Consider the following 22,299-nt stretch of genomic DNA (forward strand, 5'->3'; position numbering starts at 1 on the left):
TGTTTGCAGGGGATTTACCTACATGTTGCTGCCTTTTGCAGCCCTCTAGCTCTTTCCTGGGCTGTTTTACAGCCTTTTTAGTGCCGAAAAGTTCGGGTCCCCATTGACTTCAATGGGGTTCGGGTTCGGGACGAAGTTCGGATCGGGTTCGGATCCCGAACCCGAACATTTCCGGGATGTTCGGCCGAACTTCTCGAACCCGAACATCCAGGTGTTCGCTCAACTCTAGTAACAGACAAATTAGTGAAATGCTCTTACCTGTCTACTAGGTATAGCAGTGGTATATCACACCCAACAATTTGTGAATTTCACCAGAAAATGTAACAGACAAATTAGTGAAATTACATAAAATAAAATAAAATACGTACAAATAAAAAATAAATAAATCTTGATTTATGAGGTGGAGGTCCATATGGAGTAGGAGTTTGAGGAGGCGGTGGATGTAGCGGTGTAGGTGGAAGTGGCCGTGGAGGAGGAAGAAGTAGCCAACACTGGTTTTTGATTTTAATATTAATTTTATTTTTTATTAGGGTATACTGCAAAAGAGTGGGAAATATCCAAAATACAACAATAAGCAATTGTGCTGTAGTATAACAATGTCTGGGTAAGGCCGGTATACATGTTTATTCTGCACAAGGTACGGGCAAGTCCTGAGGGATCCATGTCTGGTTCATTTTAATGAACGTGAGCCTGTCCACCTTGGCTATGGACAGGTGGCTGTGCTTGTCTGTGATAACGCTCCCTGCTGTGCTAAACACACGTTCAGACAATACACTGGCTGCAGGGCAGGCCAGCACCTCCAAGGCGTAAAGGGCAAGCTCAGGCCATATGCCCAATTTGGAGACCCAGAAGTTGAAGGGGGCAGACCCGTCATTCAGTACGTGTAGGCGTGTGCACACATACTGCTCCACCGTGTTGCTGAAATGCTGCCTCCTGCTAAGACGTTCCATATCAGCTGGTGGTGCTGGTTGTTGTGGCGTGCTGGAAAAGCTTTTCCACATTTCGGCCATGCTAACCCTGCCTTCTGAGGTGCTGGCGGTGCCCCAGCTGCGTTGGCGACCTCTTCCTCCTCCTCTGCCTTCGCCTTGTGCTTCCACTGTTCCCCCGCTGTCAGTTGGGAATGCCACCAGCAGCGTGTCTACCAGCGTGCGCTTGTACTCGCGCATCATACGGTCACGCTCCACTGACAGAATTAAGGATGGTACTTTGCCCTTGTAACGGGGATCCAGCAGCGTGACCACCCAGTAATCTGCAAAAGTTAGAATGTGGGCAACTCGGTGGTCATTGCGGAGACACTGCAGCATGTAATCGCTCATGTGTGCCAGGCTGCCCAGAGGCAACGAAAAGATGTCCTCTGTGGGAGGTGTATCGTCTGTGTCCTCTGTATCCCCCCAGCCACGCACCAGTGGGTGCAGGAACCCACCCTCGGAACCACTTGTGAACGACTGGCCGGAAACCCCATGAAATGATCCCTCTTCCTTCTCCTGTGCCACATCCTTTTCCATCATTGCCAGAAGCGTTTTTTCAAGGAGGCATAGAAGTGGGATAGTAACGCTGAGAACGGCGTTATCAGCACTGGCCATGTTGGTGGAGTACTTAAAACAGCGCAACAAGGAACACAGGTCTCACATGGAAGCCCAGCCATTGGTGGTGAAGTGGTGCTGTTCCGCAAAGCAACTCACCAATGCGTGCTGCAGCTATAACTCCACTATCGCCTGCTGCTGCTCGCACAGTCTGGCCAGCATGTGCAACAAGGATTTCCACCTTGTGGGCACGTTGCATATGAGGCTGTGATAGGGAAAGCCGAAGTTACGCTGCAGCGCTGACAGGCGAGCAGCAGCAGGGTGAGAATGCCGAAAGCGCGCACAGACGGCCCGCACTTTATGCAGCAGCTCTGACATATCGGGGTAATTTTTAAGAGACCTCTGCACCACCAAATTCAGCACATGCGCCAGTCAAGGGATGTGCATCAAACCGGCTAATCTGGGAGCTGCTACGAGATCTCGCCCATTATAGCACACCACTAGGCCGGGCTTGAGGCTTACTGGCACCAACCACTTATCGGTCTGTTGTTCAAGGCCCGTCCACAGCTTCTGCACGGTATGGGGTTTATCCCCAAACAGATAAGTTTTAAAAAAGCCTGCTGTCATTTATCCCTGGCTCTGCTGAAGTTGGTGGTGAAGGTGTTACGCTGACCGGATAAGGAGCCGGTAGAAGATAAGGATGCGGAGTAGGAGGAGGAAGCAAAAGGAGGCAAACTGAAGCGCCCTGCAATCCTCGGTGGTGGAAGGACATGCGCTAAACTGCTATCCGCCTCAGGCCCAGCCGCCACTGCATTTATCTAGTGTGCTGTTAGGGAAATATAACGTCCCTGACCTTGCTTACTGGTCCACGTATCTGTAGTTAGGTGCACCTTGCCACAGATGGTGTTGCGCAGTGCACACCTGATTTTGTCCCCCACTTGGTTGTGCAGGGAATGGATGTCACGCCTGGAAAAGTAGTGGCGGTTGGGCACTGGGCATACTGTGGGACAGCCACTGCCATAAGGCTTTTAAAACTCTCCGTCTCCACCAGACGGAATGACAGTATTTCAAAGGACTGTAATTTTGAAATGCTGGCATTCAGGGCCAGGGATCGGGGGTGGGTAGGGGTGTACTTCCTCTTCCGCTCCAGTGTTTGGGAGATGGAGAGCTGAACGCTTCCGTGGGACATTGTGGAGATGCTTGGTGACCCAGGTGGTGGTGTTGCTGGCATATCCTCTGTTTACGTGGTGGCAGGTGGCACTTTCACTCTAGAGGTGTATGAAGAGGCAGAGAATGCAGCAGAAGAGGAAGCAGGAGGAGCCAGAGACATTTCTTGGTTTTGAGGTGTCTACTCCACTGCAGCTCGTGCTTTGCACTTAGATGCCTGGTCATGCAGGTTGTGCTCAGATTGAGAACGTTTATGCTTCGCTTCAGGCTCTGATTGCACAGTGTGCAAACCACTCATGTCTTGTAATCAGCACATTGTCTGAAGAACTGCCAGTTGACGACCTCTTCAGTTTTGCACCCTGCTTCCTCTTCTGCTGTGCTGGTGGCTCTGTGCGACCACCGCCTCTTCCTCCAAACTACACAGGTCACTCGCACCTCATCGTTAGAGATGTTGCGAACATAAAATTTTCAGTTCACAAACGGCGAACGTGAATGTTCGCAAATGTTCACGAACGAGCGAACCGAGCGAACCGCCATAGACTTCAATAGGCAGGCGAATTTTAAAACCCACAGGGAATCTTTCTGGTCACAATAGTGATGGAAAAGTTGTTTGAAGGGGACTAACACATGGACTGTGGCATGCCGGAGGGGGATCCATGGCAAAACTCCCATGGAAAATTACATAGTTGACGCAGAGTCGGGTTTTAATCCATAAAGGGCATAAATCACCTAACATTGCTAAATTGTTTGGAATAACGTGCTTTAAAACATCCAGTGTGTGTATACGATAAGGTATGATGTTGTATCGATCAGGTAGTGCAAGGGTTACGCCCGCTTCACAGTGACAGACCAAACTCCCCGTTTAACGCACCGCAAACAACCGCAAACAGTCCATTTGCACAACTGCAAATTCCCCATTTGCACAAGGTTGGATACCAAGCTAGCCATGTCCCGTTCCTTGTCCTCACTGACGTCATTGAAGGTCTCTTCCTCCACCCAGCCACATACAACACCAAGGGTCCCTGAAAGGTGACAACAAATCCCCTGGGACACCTGCTGTAGTTGGTCTTCCACCTCCTCAAAGCCACCTTCCTCCTCTGACTCCTCTTCTTCAGACTCCTCTCTCTGCCTTGCCGCAGGTCCAGCAATCGACGACGACAAGGCTGCTTCTGGTGGGATGGTGACCACAACGCTTCCTCTTCATGCTCATCTACGGCCTGATCCAACACTCTTCGCAGGGCACGCTCCAGAAAAAACACATATGGGATGAGGTCGATGATGTTGCCTTACATTTGACTGACCAGGTTTGTCACCTCCGCAAAAGGACGCATGAGCCTACAGCCATTGTGCATGAGCGTTCAGTAACGCGGCCAAAAAATACCCAGCTCCGCAGAGGCTGTCCTCTTTTTTTTAAATTAAAAAAAATCTGTTCTTAACAGTTTAATCTATGTTTTGTCCCCTATAGGGGCCGGTGTATGGAATAGATTTTAGGAACGGGAGATGGAAAAAGATGCTTGGTCGGTCCTCTTACTTTTAATTTGGGGCACTGCGCGTACAGCTTGCACTGTACTGTGCCACCAGATATGAGTGGTGTGTTTAAGTAGTACTATTCCTATCTGTTTAATCCCTGTTACGTCCCCTATCAGGGGACATGTATGCAATAGATTTTAGGAACCGGGAGATGGAAAAAGATGCTTGGTCGGTCCTCTTACTTCCAATTTGGGGCACTGCCCGTGCGCCGTGCAATCCCAATATGAGTGGTATGTTAAGTAGTACTATTCCTATCAGTTTAAACCCTGTTACGTCCCTTATCAGGGGACGTGTATGGAATAGATTTTAGGAGCCGGGAGATGGAAAAAGATGTTTGGTTGGTCCTCCTACTTCCAATTTGCGGCACTGCACGTACACCTTGCAATGTACTGTGCCACCAGATATGAGTGGTGTTTTAAGTAGTACTATTCCTATCAGTTTAATCCCTGTTACGTCCCCTATCTGGGGACATGTATGTAATAGATTTTAGACAACTGCAAAGAGTTGTCAATAGTTGACACACTCATGACATAAATTTTATTCCTCTATGGGTCAATCTTGGTGTAGTGATGACTGTGCTTGTGCGCACATTTGGGAGATTGCAGGCGATGGGGTTTTTTCAAAGCCTATGGCTGTACTGAGTTAGTTCAGTGACAGTTAAGTGACCCAGAAAACAATGATTCTGCAGTGTGGGCCAATTGTTGGCCTAGTAGGCTTTAATGATCACCTTAGATGATTACAAAGAAAATTAATGTTTTTCTATGCAAAATTATCCAGCCGATCGCTTTTGGTCTGTTCACAATGAAGCAACGACCTTATCATCTGGGGTGTGCCAACATTGCCATTGCCAACACACTCATAGAGGTGGTCGCTTCATTGTGATACGCAAGCCCCTTCACCACAACAAGGTAACGATCACGAAGGGGAATTGACACATGTATGTGCCTTTTATTTTGTTTTGTTTTTGCAGCCACAGTGCAGCACCAGAGGCCAGAAAAATTAGGCATGTACACATGCCTGAAAAATTAGGTATTGTTGCAGCCGCTGCTGTAGCAGCAGCCAGAAAAATTGATGTTTTCCAGGCAGAAAGTGCACTAAAACATTGCGGCTTGAACCCTAGTTGGTGGCGGATAAGTCACGCAAGTCATCCGGCATGCAGCGATAAAATACAGCAGCGTGTGGACTATTTTCAGCCCAAGGCAGCTCATCTCATCAGGCCTTTATTAGTCGAATGTATCACCCACTGTCAGTCCCTTCAGGATCCATGCCTCATTTATCTAAATAAAGGTGAGGTAATCTAGACTTTTTTTACCTAGGCGACTTCTCTTCTCAGTGACGAATACCTACTGCTGCACTGAAGGTCCTTTCTGACTTGAAGCGGGGCAGGCCAGAAGTTCTATCGCAAATTGGGGTAGCTCAGGCCACAGGTCAAGCCTGCACACCCAGTAGTCAAGGGGTTCATCGCTCCTCAGAGTGTCGACATCTGCAGTTAAGGCGAGGTAGTCTGCTACCTGTCGGCCGAGTCGTTCTCTGAGGGTGGACCCCGAAGGGCTGTGGCGATGCGTAGGACTTAAAAAGCTGCGCATGTCCTCCATCAACAGCACGTCTGTAAAGCGTCCTGTCCTTGCCGGCGTGGTCGTGGTAGGAGGAGGATTAATTTTGCCTCTTCCCCTGTTAGATTCCCGTTGTGCTGTGACATCACCCTTATATGCTGTGTAAAGCATACTTTTTAATTTATTTTGGAACAGCTGCATCCTTTCCGACTTCCGGTAATTCAGTAAAATTTCAGGCACTTTCTGCTTATACCGGGGGTCTAGTAGCATGGCCACCCAGTACAGGTCATTCTCCTTCAGCCTTTTTATACGAGGGTCCCTCAACAGGCACGACAGCATGAAAGACCCCATTTGCACAAGGTTGGATGCCGAGCTACTCATGTCCCGTTCCTCGTCCTCACTGATCTTACTGTACCAGCAACGTACAACACCACGGGTACCAGATAGGTGACAACGAGCACCCTAGGATGCCTGCTGTGGTTGGTCTTCCTCCTCCTCAAAGCCACATTCCTCCTCTGACTCCTCTTCCTCAGACTCCTCTTACAGCGTTGCCACAGGTCCAGCAAGCGATGCTGATAAGGCTGTTTCTGGTGGAGATGGTGACCCCAACTCTTCCTCTTCACACTCATCTACGGCCTGATCCAGCACTCTTCGCAGGGCACGCTCCAGGAAGAAAACAAATGGGATGATGTCGCTGATGGTGCCTTCAGTGCGACTGACTAGGTTTGTCACCTCCTCAAAAGGACGCATGAGCCTACAGGCATTGCGCATGAGCGTCCAGTAACGTGGCAAAAAAATTCCCAGCTCCGCAGAGGCTGTCCTAGCACCCCGGTCATACAAATACTCGTTGACGGCTTTTTCTTGTTGGAGCAGGCGGTCGAAACATTAGGAGTGTTGAATTCCAACGTGTCAGGCTGTCGCAAATCAAGCGCCTCACTGGCATGTTGTTTCGCCGCTGAATATCTGAAAAGTGCGCCATGGCCGTGTAGGAACGCCTGAAATGGCCACACACCTTCCTGGCCTGCTTGAGGACTGTCCTGTAAGCCTGGGTACTTATGCACAAAGCGTTGTATCGATCAGATTACACACATGTGCCATGCACGGCACATGTGTCAACTTGCCCAAATTCAATGCCGCCAACAAATTGCTTCCGTTGTCACACACCACTTTGCCGATCTCCAGTTGGTGCGGAGTCAGCCACTGATCCACCTGTGCATTCAGGGCGGACAGGAGTGCTGGTCCGGTGTGACTCTCTGCTTTCAGGCAAGTCAACCCCAAGACGGCGTGACACTGTCGTATCCGGGATGTGGAATAGCCCCTGGGGAGCTGGGGGTGTGCAGTTGATGTGGAGCAAGATGCAGCAGCAGAAGAGGACTCAGCCGAGGAGGTTAGTGAAGAGGATGGAGTAGGAGGAGTAGAGGAGGTGGCAGCAGGCCTGCCTGCAAGTCGTGGCGGTGTCACCAACTCCTCTGCAGAGCCACACATTCCATGCTTGGCAGCCGTCAGCAGGTTTACCCAATGCGCAGTGTAGGTGATATACCTGCCCTGACCGTGCTTTGCAGACCAGGTATCAGTGGTCAGATGGACCCTTGCCCCAACACTGTGTGCCAGACATGCCATGACTTCCTTTTGCACAATAGAGTACAGGTTGGGGATTGCCTTTTGTGAAAATAAATTTCGGCCGGGTACCTTCCACTGCGGTGTCCCAATAGCTACAAATTTTTTGAAGGCCTCAGACTCCACCAGCTTGTATGGTAAAAGCTGGCGGGCTAAGAGTTCCGACAAGCCAGCTGTCAGACGCCGGGCAAGGGGGTGACTCTGTGACATTGGCTTCTTACGCTCAAACATGTCCTTGACAGACACCTGACTGTGGGCAGATGAGCAGGAACTGCTCAAGGCGAGAGGCGGAGTGGCGGGTGGTTGAGAGGGGGCAAGGAGGACAGCAGTGGTTGACGTGGCTGAAGATGCTGGACCAGGAGGAGGATGGTGGCTTTGAGTTTGTGTGCTGCTTGTACTCATGTGTTGATCCCATAGGCGTTTGTGATGTGAGATCATGTGCCTTCGCAAAGCAGTTGTACCTAGGTGGGTGTTGGACTTCCCACGACTCAGTTTCTTTTGGCACAGGTTGCAAATGGCATCGCTGTTATCAGAGGCAGACACACAAAAAAAATGCCACACTGCTGAGCTTTGCAATGACGGCATTCTGGTGGTGGCAACAGCATGCCGTTGATTGGCGTGCTGTCTGGCTGACCCCGGGTGCCGATACATGCTGTCTGACTGTGCCACTAGCTCCTTGCGACGACCTCCCTCTGCTTCCAACTCGTCTCCTCCTCCTCTCTGTCTCCCCATCTGAACTTTCCCCCTGTTCTTCTTCTCTTCGAGCGGGCACCCACGTGACATCCACGGACACATCGTCATCATCAACCGCTTCACTTGTATCTGACAACTCAGCAAAGGAAGCAGCAGCGGGTACAACATCATCATCATCACACCGTACGTCCATGTGTGTAATGCTGCCTGACTGAGACATATCCCTGTTATCTACATCCTCTGGCAATAATGGTTGCACATCACTCATTTCTTCCAACTGATGCGTAAATAACACCTCTGACAGGATAAAGTGAAGCAGCTGGGTGCTAGTGTTGTTGTGGCGGCAGGCGGGAGAGTGGTAACTTGAGAGGTGCCGAAGCTGAGCTGGAGGAGGATGGTGCGTCAAGGATTCTGAGCGGAAGCTGTAGAAGATGGGGTGTCCTGTGTTAGCCAGTCAACTATGTCCTCAGGACTTTTCGAGTGGGGACGGCCTCTGAACACTGGGCATTATTCTAGGGCCAAAGGGAATCACAGCACCACGACCACGGCCCCTGCGGGGTGGCCTGCCTCTGCCTGTCATTTTTTAGATTAGTTTAGTTGTACTATGCGTGCAAGCTACTGTACACCAGATATGAGTGGCACTGTGCACTGGCAGTAAGTTGGCAAGTAGACCTGTAGGCCCTGACACCACGCTTGCAGACAACTAACTGCTATTATATTACAGTCAAAATTTTTTTAAATGCAAGCTACTGTGACACCAGATATGAGTGGCACTGGCAGAAGTTGGCAGAGTAGACGCTGTAGGCCTAACACACACGCTTGCAGACAAACTAACTGCTTATTATATTACAGTCAAAATTGTTTTGGTTTTTTTAAATGCAAGCTACTGTGTGTGACACCAGATATGAGTGGCACTGGCAGAAGTTGGCAGAGTAGACGCTGTAGGCCTAACACACACGCTTGCAGAAAACTAACTGCTATTATATTACAGTCAAAATTGTTGTTGTTTTTTTTAAATGCAAGCTACTGTGTGACACCAGATATGAGTGGCACTGGCAGAAGTTGGCAGAGTAGACGCTGTAGGCCTAACACACACGCTTGCAGACAACTAACTGCTATTATATTACAGTCAAAATTGTTTTAGTTTTTTTTAAATGCAAGCTACTGTGTGACACCATATATGAGTGGCACTGGCAGAAGTTGGCAGAGTAGACGCTGTAGGCCTAACACACACGCTTGCAGAAAACTAACTGCTATTATATTACAGTCAAAATTGTTGTTTGTTTTTTTTAAATGCAAGCTACTGTGACACCAGATATGAGTGGCACTGGCAGAAGTTGGCATAGTAGACGCTGTAGGCCTAACACACACTTGCAGACAACTAACTATTATTATATTACAGTCAAAATATTTTTTTTATTTTTTTTTTATGCAAGCTACTGTGACACCAGATATGAGTGGCACTGGCAGAAGTTGGCAGAGTAGACGCTATAGGCCTAACACACACGCTAGCAGACAACTAACTGCTATTATATTACAGTCAAAATGTATTTTTTTTTTTAAATGCAAGCTACTGTGACACCAGATATGAGTGGCACTGGCAAAGGTTGGCTAAGTAGACACTGTAGGCCTAACACACACGCTCACAGACAACTAACTGTTATTATATTACAGTCAAAATTGTTTTTTCTTTTTTTAAATGCAAGCTACTGTGACACCAGAAATGAGTGGCACTGGCAGAAGTTGGCAGAGTAGACGCTGTAGGCCTAACACACACGCTCGCAGACAACTAACTGCTATTATATTACAGTCAAAATAGTTTTTTCTTTTTTTTAAATGCAAGCTACTGTGACACCAGATATGAGTGGCACTGGCAGAAGTTGGCAGAGTAGACGCTGTAGGCCTAACACACACGCTTGCAGACAACTAACTGCTATTATATTACAGTCAAAATTATTATATTTTTTTTAAATGCAAGCTACTGTGACACCAGATATGAGTGGCACTGGCAGAAGTTGACAGAGTAGACACTGTAGGCCTAACACACACGCTTGCAGACTACTAACTGCTATTATATTACAGTCAAATTTATTATATATTTTTAAATGCAAGCTACTGTGACACCAGATATGAGTGGCACTGGTGACACTGGCAGAAGTTGGCAGAGTAGACGCTGTAGGCCTAACACACACGCTTGCAGACAACTAACTGCTATTATATTACAGTAAAAAAAGTTTTTTTTCTTTTTAATGCAAGCTACTGTGACACCATATATGAGTGGCACTGGTGGTACTGTGCACTGGCAGTAGTTGGCACAGTACACGCTGTAGGCCTGACACACACGCTTGCAGGCAACTAACTGCAATTATATTACAGTCAAAAAAGTTTTTTATATTTTTTTTTTATTGCAAGCTACTGTGACACCACATATGAGTTGTGGCACTGGGCAAGTGGGCACAGTATACGATGTGAGCCTGACACACACACTGGCAGGCAACTGCAATTAGATTACAGAGGGAAAAAATGGCAGACTGATGTACTAAAAAAGGCTTTTTGGGGTGCTGTCAGGACACTGTCCTTACAGCAGAGATCAGATGAGTCTTTCAGGACTGGAGTGGACACTGAATACACTGGCCTAGCTATCAATTTCCTTATTAAATCAGCAGCAGCTACACTGTCCCTCCTCTCACTAAGAATGCAGCTTCCGAATGAATCTAAAATGGATGCTGTCCTGGAGGAGGGAGGGTCTGCTGCTGATTGGCTGGAATGTGTCTGCTGACTGTGAGGTACAGGGTCAAAGTTTGCTCAATGATGATGAATAGGGGGTGGACCGCATATGTTCGCCCGCCGCTGCGAACGCAAACAAGCAATGTTCACCTGGAACTGTTCGCCGGCGAATAGTTTGGGACATCTCTACTCACCGTTCTCTACATTATCTCCCACCCAGTCTTCACCCCTGCCCTACTTGTCGGTCTGCACACTTTCGAAAGCCACAGCAGTTGGCACCTGTGTTTCGTCACCATCCGAGACGTGCTGCGGTGGTCCTCCCATGTACTCATCTTGAAACATAAGTGGATGGGCATCAGTGGATGGGCATGGTCTCTTCCACTTCTGGGGCAGGGATAGGTGGATGGCCCTGGGAAACCCTGCTAGCAGAGTCATAAAAAAGCAGAAAAGACTGCTGCATGACTTGGGGCTCAGACTGCTTGGCTGATTTGCAAGGGGGTGAGGTGAAAGACTGATGGACATCGGCTGCAGGTGCCAACTCTGATCTTTCAGCAGGAGACTGGGTGGGAGACAATGTAAAGGAACTGGAGGCACTGTCAGCCACCCAATCTACTATGGTCTGTACTTGTTCTGGCCTCACCATTCGTAGAGCCACATTAGGCCCAACCATAATTTTTAAACCCAGAATATTATTGCAGTATTTCTAGCTTGTATGTCACACTAACAAATGCAGCATAGGCTGCAAAATTAAGTATTTTGCCCAAAATGTTTTTTTTTTTTTTTTTATAACACAATAGAACACCAGTATCTAATGCACATATCTCACACTGACAGATGAAGCATAGGACCCTGATGTAGGGTATTCCCAAAAATGGGTGTTTTATTAAACCCAGAATATTATTGCAGTATTTGAAGCTTGTATGTCACACTAACAAATGCAACATATGCCCCAGATGTAGGAGATTGCCAAAAATGGGTGTTTTTTTTTACCCAGAATATTATTGCAGTATTTCAAGGTTGTATCTCACACTGACAGCTGCAGCATAGGCTGCGAAATTAAGTATCTTGCCAAAAATGTTTTTTTTTTAAAACCCAGAATATTATTATTGCAGTATTTCAAGCTTGTAACTCACACTGACAGATTCAGCATAGGCCGCAAAATTGAGTAATTTGCACAAAATGGGTGTTTTTTTTTAAAACCAGAAAATTATTGAAGTACTGCAAGCTTCTATTTCACACTGACAAATTGCGAGAAGGGTGCAAAATTAAGTATTTTGCCCAAAATGGGTGTTTTTTAATAACAGAATAATTCACCAGTATCTTACGAGTGTATCCAACACTGACAGATGCAGCAAAGGCTGCAAATTTAGTTTTTTGCCTAAAATTTGTATTTTTTAATAACAGAAAAGAACACCAGTATCTAATGCGTGTATTTCACACTTAGAGATGCAGCAAAGGCCGCAGATTTATTATTTTTGCCCAAAATTTGTGGGTTTTTTTTAATAACAGAATAGAACACCAGAATCTAATGCATTTATCTCACACTGACAGATGAAGCATAGGCCCCTGATGTAGGGTATTGCAAAAAATGGGTCTTTTATTAAACCCAGAATATTATTGCAGTATTTGAAGCTTGTAAGTCACAATAACAAATGCAGCATAGGCCCCAGATGTAGAGGATTGCCAAAAATTTGTGTTTTTTTAAACCAAGAATATTATTGCAGTATTACAATCTTGTATCTCACACTGACAGATGCAGCATAGGCTGCAAAATTTAGTATTTTGCCCAAAATGGATGTTTTTTTAAAACCAGAAAATTATTGAAGTATTGCAAGCTTCTATTTCACACTGACAAATGCTGCAAAGGCACCAAATGTAGGATATTGCCAAAAATGGGTGTTTTTTTTTAAACCCAGATTATTATTGCAGTATTTCAAGCTTGGATTGCTGTGCCGGTGCACTGAGCTTACATAAAATGGCTGTCGCCGCCCACCTAACTAAAAGATGGATAAAAGTTATTTTTCTGTGTCACTGGGCTCAGGGCAGGGTAAAAAGATTGTGCACTGAACACAACTAAATCTATGTAGATTGCTGAGTTAACAAGCACTTCTGATTAAAGATTCTTTCCTATTCTCTCCCTCACAGCATTAGCATCCTCTCCCTACACCAGTAACAGCAGAGTGAAGTGCAGCGCTACGTGACTCCAGCTTATATAGAGGCTGGGTTACATGCTGCACTGGACAATCACAGCCATGCCATTAGTAGGCATGGCTATGATGGCTTCTAGGGGCACAGAGTTAAACGCTTGTTGATTGGCTGCTCTGCAGCCTTTCAAAAAGCGCTATAAAATAGCCGAACACCGAACTCGAACACAAACTTTTACAGAAAAGTTCGAGTTCGGGTCCGGGGTCCAAAAATCCTAAAGTTCGGTACGAACCCGAACTTTACAGTTCGGGTTCGTTCAACCCTAATTATAAACCTTCCTTTGAATTGTAGCTGTACTTTCACTAAAGAGTCTCTCTTTAAAGAGTATCCTGCATATTTATTTTGCCTGGCCTTGGGTTGTCTGGAGTCAGTTAGAAAATGGACAAAAGGGAATAGGCTTCAGTAAAGAAGTGAGCTGTACCTACAGTACCTGGCAGATATGTCACCTCCGCTTTGGTTTTCCTGGCTGGGTTCTGTTTATTCAGCTGCAGCAATAGACAAAACACGACCACAGCAGCCAAACTCTGGTTTTGCTGCAACCATATAATCAGTGGCTTACTCCTTTATTGCAGCCTATTCCCTATGGTTGTCCATTTTTTAAACTAAAACTGGACAAACCTTTTTTACCACTACGCGCAAGCGCTCATGCACACGAGTGGTGTTGTTTTGCAGTCCGCTGTGTGCATTCTGTATTTTTCACAACAGAACAGCTGGCCCTTAATAGAGCAATCCTATTCTTGTCCCTATTGTGGACAATAATAGGACATGTTCTATTTTTTTGCAGACTAGACATATTGAAACGTAATGCACAAAATTAGTAATTTCCGTTTTTTTGCGGCCAAATTGAAGTGAATGATTCCACATACAGGCCACAAAAAAATGCAACGGACATGGAAATAAAATATGTTTGTGTGCATGAGCCCTTATAGAAGTGAATTATCAAACCTACAGTATGAGTTCGAAGGCAAAAAAGCACACATGGAATTGCTCAAATGTGAACAAGCCCTCCAACAGTTATTTCTCCCAAATCTCCTTGGCCAACTGCATATTTTTTTTTTTTATGTGAGAGGGAATAAGAGGGCCATGTATAAGCAGTTTGGACCCCACCAATGGGAACTCTATGATAAACAAGGTCCTGAGCCCCAAATGTGTCACATCCTTGCCTTTGCTGGTCCACATGCTACACAGCAGGCACAGTATTGACCTTGGCTTGTACGGTTTTGCCTCTCCTTGATGTTGGTTCAGTTCTGGTTCTTGTCAGTTATCCACACTGTATATCGGTCATTATGTTTATTATTGTGGTCCTTTGTACTGTTCCTCATAGACCCGTGAGGAAGATACTGACGTCCAGTTGTGGGCTGTCACTTAGGGCAAATCATGCAAATACAAGAGATAGAGACAGTGGTGCAGGTTAAGTTCAGGGCTTCACTGATTCATATCTGTACAGTGTCCTGCTATTCCAATCACTCCAGCATCCTTGAATGTCTTACAACTGTAATGGCAACTTCCAAGTTGCAGCACAACCCCAATCACTTTAATTATGTTGTGATATACAGTTCAGTAGCATCGGGATGCTTCTGTCTTTTCCCAAGCAGCATGTGTCATAGACAAATTTGCCAAGTAGCTCAATCATTAGTTCTTACGTCAGGAAGGGCGATTTCAGCAATACTGTGCAGAGTTAGGTTTGGTCAATATTCTGTATCAGTATTGATAATCCAAAACTAGGAGGGAACCATAAACCGAAAAAAAATAATGGAAAGTTTTGTATCACTTCTGTGTTTTGGACCCATTTCTGGTTTTGGGTTTCAAAAACCGCTGACCAAAATACTGACATGAAAATGACCTAAGAAACATCAGAAAAGTTCTGAAATAGTTTGTCTTCAAAAACAAAGGAAACTCTTACCAAGTTTGATGTGAAGTTCCACTGACACTGATTTAATACTTGCCTGTGAGCATATTTTTATAGGATGCAATATCTTTGCCTTAATGTGATTAACACAATGGGATCTGAAGCTCATCCAAATTCTGCACAGTTTATAACCCCCGTTAAAGTCTTGGATTTCCACAGCAGTTGAAGCTACATTTCAATGCATTTTAAAGCAGAACAGACATATAAATAGAAAATTGAGGAGTTTATTGAGAATGTGAGAACTTGGCTGTAAATTTTTGTTCACACCTCTCCTGGGCTATATATTTTCTTTTTACTATGCAAATTAGAAAATCTCCATCAGTCAAGCATCAATCAGCTAATTTGCCAATAATCTACGATGCAATTATAATTGAGTTTTGCTAAACGAGAAAACATTAGATATTGCGGGCTCCTATTTCATGGGTAATAGAGAGCCATAAGTCATACCATGATTTTATCATTTTAGAATATATAGCTCTATATCTTTTATAAGGTTGCATGAAGGCAGGAATATTTTTCAGAAATATGAAAACTTATTTTACACTGCATAGGGTCTTAAAGGACCCTTACAACATATTTTTTCTCAGTCTTAGTGAGGGAGTAAATGTAGAGTTACATTTCATGCAGAAGAGTATGTCATAGAGTTAGGTCCCCAGGCAACACAAAATCAAGACGTCTTACTAATGTAATGAATAGTAATGGATAAACATTGGCTGGGACAATTCGCGAACGCGATCAAATATTCGCAAACTGCAAGTTCGCGGCAGCCCTATTCACTTTAATGGCAGGCGAACCTGAAAAACCGTCAGGTCATATTTGCAGCCACCAAATACTTACAAGAAGTGCACAAATCATCCCACAACATGGACAGTGACATACCAGAGGGGGGGGGGGTCAATGACAACAATTCCCCCCCAAAATATGCATTTTAATCAGGGGTCATTTTTGTGCGTCTTAAAGGGAAATTCTCAGAAATGTGCCCTGCTGGAGCCTTCTTGAAAAAAAAACAGATGATAATAGTTGAATTTCGATAACACGTGGTCATCAACAGGTGTTGAATTCCTCAGAGTTCCCAAACATTAGACATTCACCGGACAGAAAAGAACAAGTAATTATGTGGCTGGAGGTATATTAGAAGGTCATTCAATATGAATTTTACTGCAGGCCAGTGTAGTACAGGCCCCAAACATTAGGCATTCACCAGACAGAAAAGAACAAATAATAATGTGGCTGGAGGTAAATTAGGCGGTCATCGTTTAACAATTTTACTGTTGGCCAGTTAGATTACAGGCTCCAAAAATTATGCATTCACGTACATAAAATATCAAGTCATTATGTGGCCGGAGGTATATTAGACGGTCAATGGATATCAATTTTACAGCAGGCCAGTGGACTACAGGCCTCAAAAATTATTAATTCACCATACAGAAAAGAACAATTGATAATGTGGATGAAGGTAAATTAGGCGGTCACCGTATAGCAATTTTACTGTTGGCCAGTTATGCAAAAAATTATGCATTCACAGTACATAAATAATCAAACGATTATGTGGCTGGAGGTATATTAGACGGCCATTTAATATCAATTTTACTGCAGGCGAGTGTACAGTTGTGGCCAAAAGTTATGAGAATTACATAAATATTGGAAATTGGAAAAGTTGCTGCTTAAGTTTTATAATAGCAATTTACTTATACTCCAGAATGTTATGAAGAGTGATCAGATGAATTGCATAGTCCTTCTTTGCCATGAAAATTAACTTAATCCCAAAAAAACCTTTCCACTGCATTTCATTGCTGTCGTTAAAGGACCTGCTGAGATCATTTCAGTAATCGTCTTGTTAACTCAGGTGAGAATGTTGACGAGCACAAGGCTGGAGATCATTATGTCAGGCTGATTGGGTTAAAATGGCAGACTTGACCTGTTAAAAGGAGGGTGATGCTTGAAATCATTGTTCTTCCATTGTTAACCATGGTGACCTGCAAAGAAACGCGTGCAGCCATCATTGCGTTGCATAAAAATGGCTTCACAGGCAAGGATATTGTGGCTACTAAGATTGCACCTCAAGCAACAATTTATAGTATCATCAAGAACTTCAAGGAAAGAGGTTCAATTCTTGTTAAGAAGGCTTCAGGGCATCCAAGAAAGTCCAGAAAGCACCAGGATCATCTCCTAAAAGAGGATTCAGCTGTGGGATCAGAGTGCCACCAGTGCAGAGCTTGCTCAGGAATGGCAGCAGGCAGGTGTGAGCGCATCTGCACGCACAGTGAGGCGAAGACTTTTGGAAGATAGCCTGGTGTCAAGAAGGGAAGCAAAGAAGCCACTTCTCTCCAAAAAAACATCAGGGACAGATTGATCTTCTGCAGAAAATATGGTGAATGGACTGGGGCAAAGTCATATTCTCCGATGAAGTCTCTTTCCGATTGTTTTGGGCATCAGGAAAAAGGCTTGTCAGGAGAAGAAAAGGAGAGTGCTACCATCAGTCCTGTATCATGCCAACAGTAAAGCATCCTGAGACCATTCAAGTGTGGGGTTGCGTCTCATCCAAGAGAGTGGGCTCACTCACAATTTTGCCCAAAAACACAGCCATGAATAAAGAATGGTAGCAAAACACCCTCCAACAGCAACTTCTTCCAACAATCCAACAACAGTTTGGTGAAGAATAATGCATTTTCCAGCACGATGGAGCACCGTGCCATAAGGCAAAAGTGATAACTAAGTGGCTCGGGGACCAAAACGTTGACATTTTGGGTCCATGGCCTGGAAACTCCCCAGATCTTAATCCCATTGAGAACTTGTGGTCAATCCTCAAGAGGCGGGTGGACAAACAAAAACCCACTAATTCTGACAAACTCCAAGAAGTGATTATGAAAGAATGGGTTGCTATCAGTCAGGAATTGGCCCAGAAGTTGATTGAGAGCATCCCCAGTCGAATTGCAGAGGTCCTGAAAAAGAAGGGCCAACACTGCAAATACTGACTCTTTGCATTAATGTCATGTAATTGTCGATAAAAGCCTTTGAAAAATATGAAGTGCGTGTAATTATATTTCACTACATCACAGAAACAACTGAAACAAAGATCTAAAAGCAGTTTAGCAGCAAACTTTGTGAAAACTAATATTTGTGTCATTCTCAAAATTTTTGGCCATGACTGTAGTACAGGCCGCCCCAAACATTAGGCATTCACCGAACAGAAAAGAACAAGTAATTATGTGGCTGGAGGTATTTTAGAAGGTCATTAGATATCAATTTTACTGCGGGCCAGTACAAATAGATGTCAAATACATGTGTTTAAAAGAACAAAAAAATAGTAAATTGGATTAATAACATGGCTAACAAAATCCCCCCTCTTAAAAAAAAACATAATAGTTAAAATTCGATAACACGTGGTCATCAACAGGTGTTGAATTCCTCCGAGGTCCCAAACATTAGGCATTCACCGGATAGAAAAGGCTATTTATGCCACTGTATTTACCAAAAACAGGATCCATTATTTGTTCTGGGTGGTGGCGGATATTTGTGGGCTGTCATGAATGAAATTAAACATGATCTTCACAGGTAGTGAATTCCTTCAAGATCCATACCTCATTAATTTTTGGAAATGTGAGGTAGTCCACACTGTCGTGAGCTAGGCGAGTGCGCTTATCGGTCACGATCCCCGCTGCTGCATTGAATGTCCTTTCGGACAGGACACTAACGAGGGGCAAGCCAAGATTTCCAAAGCAAATTGTGCCAGCTCTGGCCACAGGTCAAGCCTGCACATTCAGTAGTCAAGGGGTTCCTCACTTCTCAGAGCGTCCACATCAGCCGTTAACCAGATGTAATCGGACACCTGTCGGTCTAGGCATTCCCTGAGGCTGGATCAGGAGGGCGGCTGTCGATAGGTTGGCTTCAAGAATGATCTCATATCCGAAGTGACCAAAACATCTTCAAACCACCCTCTTCTTGCATGCGCTGTAGGACTGGTACTCGCAACTGTTTCTCTGTGGGTGGAAATTCCTCTGCCAGCACCCACAACAGCAGAATGCAGCATCTCTCGAAGCAGAGGCCTGGAAATTTGGCATTCTGACAGCTCTCTGTCATGCTGGTAACATGTCTGCCATTTTGTGTTTGTACCGGGGATCTAAGTACATTGCCACCCAGGACTGGTCCTTGCCCTTTATGCTTTTTATGCGATGGTCCCTCTTCAAACAATGGAGCATGAAGGCCCCCATTTGCACTAAACTTGAAGCAGTGGAGTGGCCTGGCTCCTGCTCATTGGCCAAGAGAATGTCGTCCTCAGTCTCCTCCCTTCATCCATGGACAACACCAGGGGTTCCAGAAAGTTTAAAGCCTGCTCTTCTTGCTCCTCCTCCTCTTCCTCCCCCCAGGCACCATTCTCCTCTGACTACTCTTCACACTCCTGTTGACTTGTCTCAGATGGAGTAGACACCCCTGGGAATTTATTCAGCATTGCGACTTCCTCATCTTCCTACTCCTGCTCCTCGACTGCTTGATCAATGTCACAATGTAATGCATGCTCCAGAAAGAAGGTGTAAGGTACAATGTCACTGATGGCACCCTGGCTGCGAGTGACCATTTTGGTGAGCTCATCAAATGGCCGCAGGAGTCTGTATGCTTCGCGCATGAGCAGCCACTGAAGCGGTGGGAAAAAAACAAACTCCTCAGAACCTGTCCTGCCGCAGAGTTCATACAGGTAGTCGTTAAAGGCACGTTTCTGCTAGAGAAGCCTATCAAGGATATACAAGGTGGAGTTCCATCGAGTCGAGCAGGCAGGTGGTGTCGCCACTGAACGTCAGCAAAGCGATCCATGGCCGTGTGAGATCTTCTAAAATGGCCAGAGATTTTCCTGGCCTGCCGCAAGATGTCCTGGACTCCGGGGTATTTGGCAACGATTCGCTGCACAACTAAGTTCAGGATGTGTGTCATGCACAGCATGTGTGTCATTTTGCCCTGTTTCAGTGCGCTCAGCAGATTGGCACCGTTGTCACACACCACTTTACCAACTGTCAAATTGAGCGGGGTTAGCCACTGAAAGCAGCCGCAGCACAACATGGCAACGTCTCACCTGGCACGTCAAATAGGTTCTAGGGAGCCTAGGGGGTGTAGCAGGAGAGGCGGTAGCAGTGGAAAAGGACTAGTCAGCCGAGGAGGAGACGGAGGATGGAGTAGGAGGAGGAGAAGAGGCAGACCTGCATGCAATCCGTGGCGGTAACACCAAATCTACGCTGGTTCCACGGGTTACATGCTTGTCGGCCGTCAGAAGGTTCAACCAGTGAGCAGTAACGACCGCCGGGCGCACCACAAGGCCATCTCTAGTAATGAACACTAGGAATCAGAATATAAATAAGTACATAAATACGTTCTCATAAATATATACTGTATTTTAGTAATTAAAGGAGTTTCTGTACTTATATATTGTTGGTCTATCCACGGCATAATTCATCGCTGGGGTTGTGAAATCCTGCACCAGCATCAATCAGCTATTTGTCAAAGGCAATGTTACCAGAATTACACAGACAAAGAGTCTAAAAAAGTGTACTAGATGTATCATCCAGCATAAGTCACTCTGATGAATTTGGAGCATCTTTAGACTATCTAACTATTAGATAGGATTAGTAAATCTGCCCCAATATCTTTATTCACAGATACATTAAAGTACGCTTGCCAGTTTTCTGACCAGGTTTGGTGATAACCTATCCTTGGACAGTGAAAAGTACTGTAAACGGGTATAACCACTTTAAAGCCTATGCTTTGTAAATGTCCATGAGTGAAACAGATTTATTTACTATTAATTGCCGCTTGTGTATGTCATAAATGTATGGAGATTAATGGAATTTAAAATGTTACATTTATTTTTAGTTTGCTTCTGCCAAGACAATTGACTTCAAAATCTTTTCATAAGCCTTTCTACTAAAGTGCCTGAGCCAGGGGGTAGTAGTTACATAAAAGTTCTTGCTATGCACTGAGAACTGTAAGGATCTATGAATGTCTAAGGATCATGTTTGCTATGAATGTACAGTATGATCAGCAGATTGACCACTGGGTTTGAGAACATAGGTGCCCAGTCTGTCGTTTTCAGCAAGCTAGCTTGTATCATATGCACTGTCATTCTCCATAAAAGTGAAAGATTCACATGTGATCAGGCAAGTTATAACATATGTGAAAGAATGTAGAACATAGAATGCTACCCAGCAATATATCCTAGTAACAGAGAATATGGTCAGACAGGCCTGGGAACTGTCAGTAGTATTGGCACGGTTTATCTATCACTCGGCACGGGTACATTGGCAATGTCTGCACAAACAGTATGTTAAGCGTTGTCATCATAAGCCTGGTTTGCATTACTGACTCTATGTACCTCTGTGATTTCCAGATATAACACACTGTGAGCTGGGCAACTATTAAAGGAATCCAGTACAAATGATGAGGGTTTTTTTTTTTTTTTTTTTCAGAAACAGTCCAACTACTGTCAATGAGTTGTGTCTGGTATTACAGTTCATCCTCATTCAAGTGAATGAGCTGAGCTATAATACCTGACATAGTCCATGGACAAGAGTGGCCCTGTTATGAACAAAAAGTTAATTCATTTTCCTATTCTTGTCCAACTCCATTAAAGAGGAAGATTTACCCCTAAATCTAAATTAATTAAGGGCCGGGGTGAGTTCATAAAAAAGGATACTCCCCTTTTCCAAGCTATTCCATTGTAGCAACAATAGTGCCATCTCCACTGCTTCCAGTCCCCTGTGAAATCCCACTTGTAATCATGTGCACCACTGTGACCATTCACTGGCCTCAGTGGTCAGTGTATAGCAGTAGTAGTGCACGTGACAATTAACAGGACCACATAGGACTGGAAGCAGTTGGTATGGGACCATTGGTGCTGAAACCTAACTACACTGACCAAAAATATAAACACAACACTTTCGGTTTTGCTCCCATTTTGCATGAGTTCAAAGATCTGAAACATTTTCTACAAACACAAAAGACCCAATACTCTCAAATATTGTTCACAAATCTGTCTAAATCTGTGTTAGTGAGCACTTCTCCTTTGCCGAGATAATCCATCCCACCTTGTGGCATGTCAAGGTACTGATTAGACAGCATGAATATTGCAGAGGTGTGCCTTAGGCTTCCCACAATTAAAGCCCACTCTGAAATTGTGTACAGATCCTTGCAATATGGGGCCATGCATTATCATGCTGCAACATGAGGTGATGGTCGTGGATGAATGGCACAACAATGGGCCTCAGGATCTCGTCACGGTATCTCTGTGCATTCAAAATGCCATCAATAAAATGCACCTGTGTTCGTTGTCCATAACATACACCTGCCCATACCATAACCCCACCGCCACCATAGGCCACTCGATCCACAA

Source organism: Bufo gargarizans, chromosome 2 (assembly GCF_014858855.1).
Source record: "Bufo gargarizans isolate SCDJY-AF-19 chromosome 2, ASM1485885v1, whole genome shotgun sequence".
Lineage (NCBI taxonomy): Eukaryota > Metazoa > Chordata > Amphibia > Anura > Bufonidae > Bufo > Bufo gargarizans.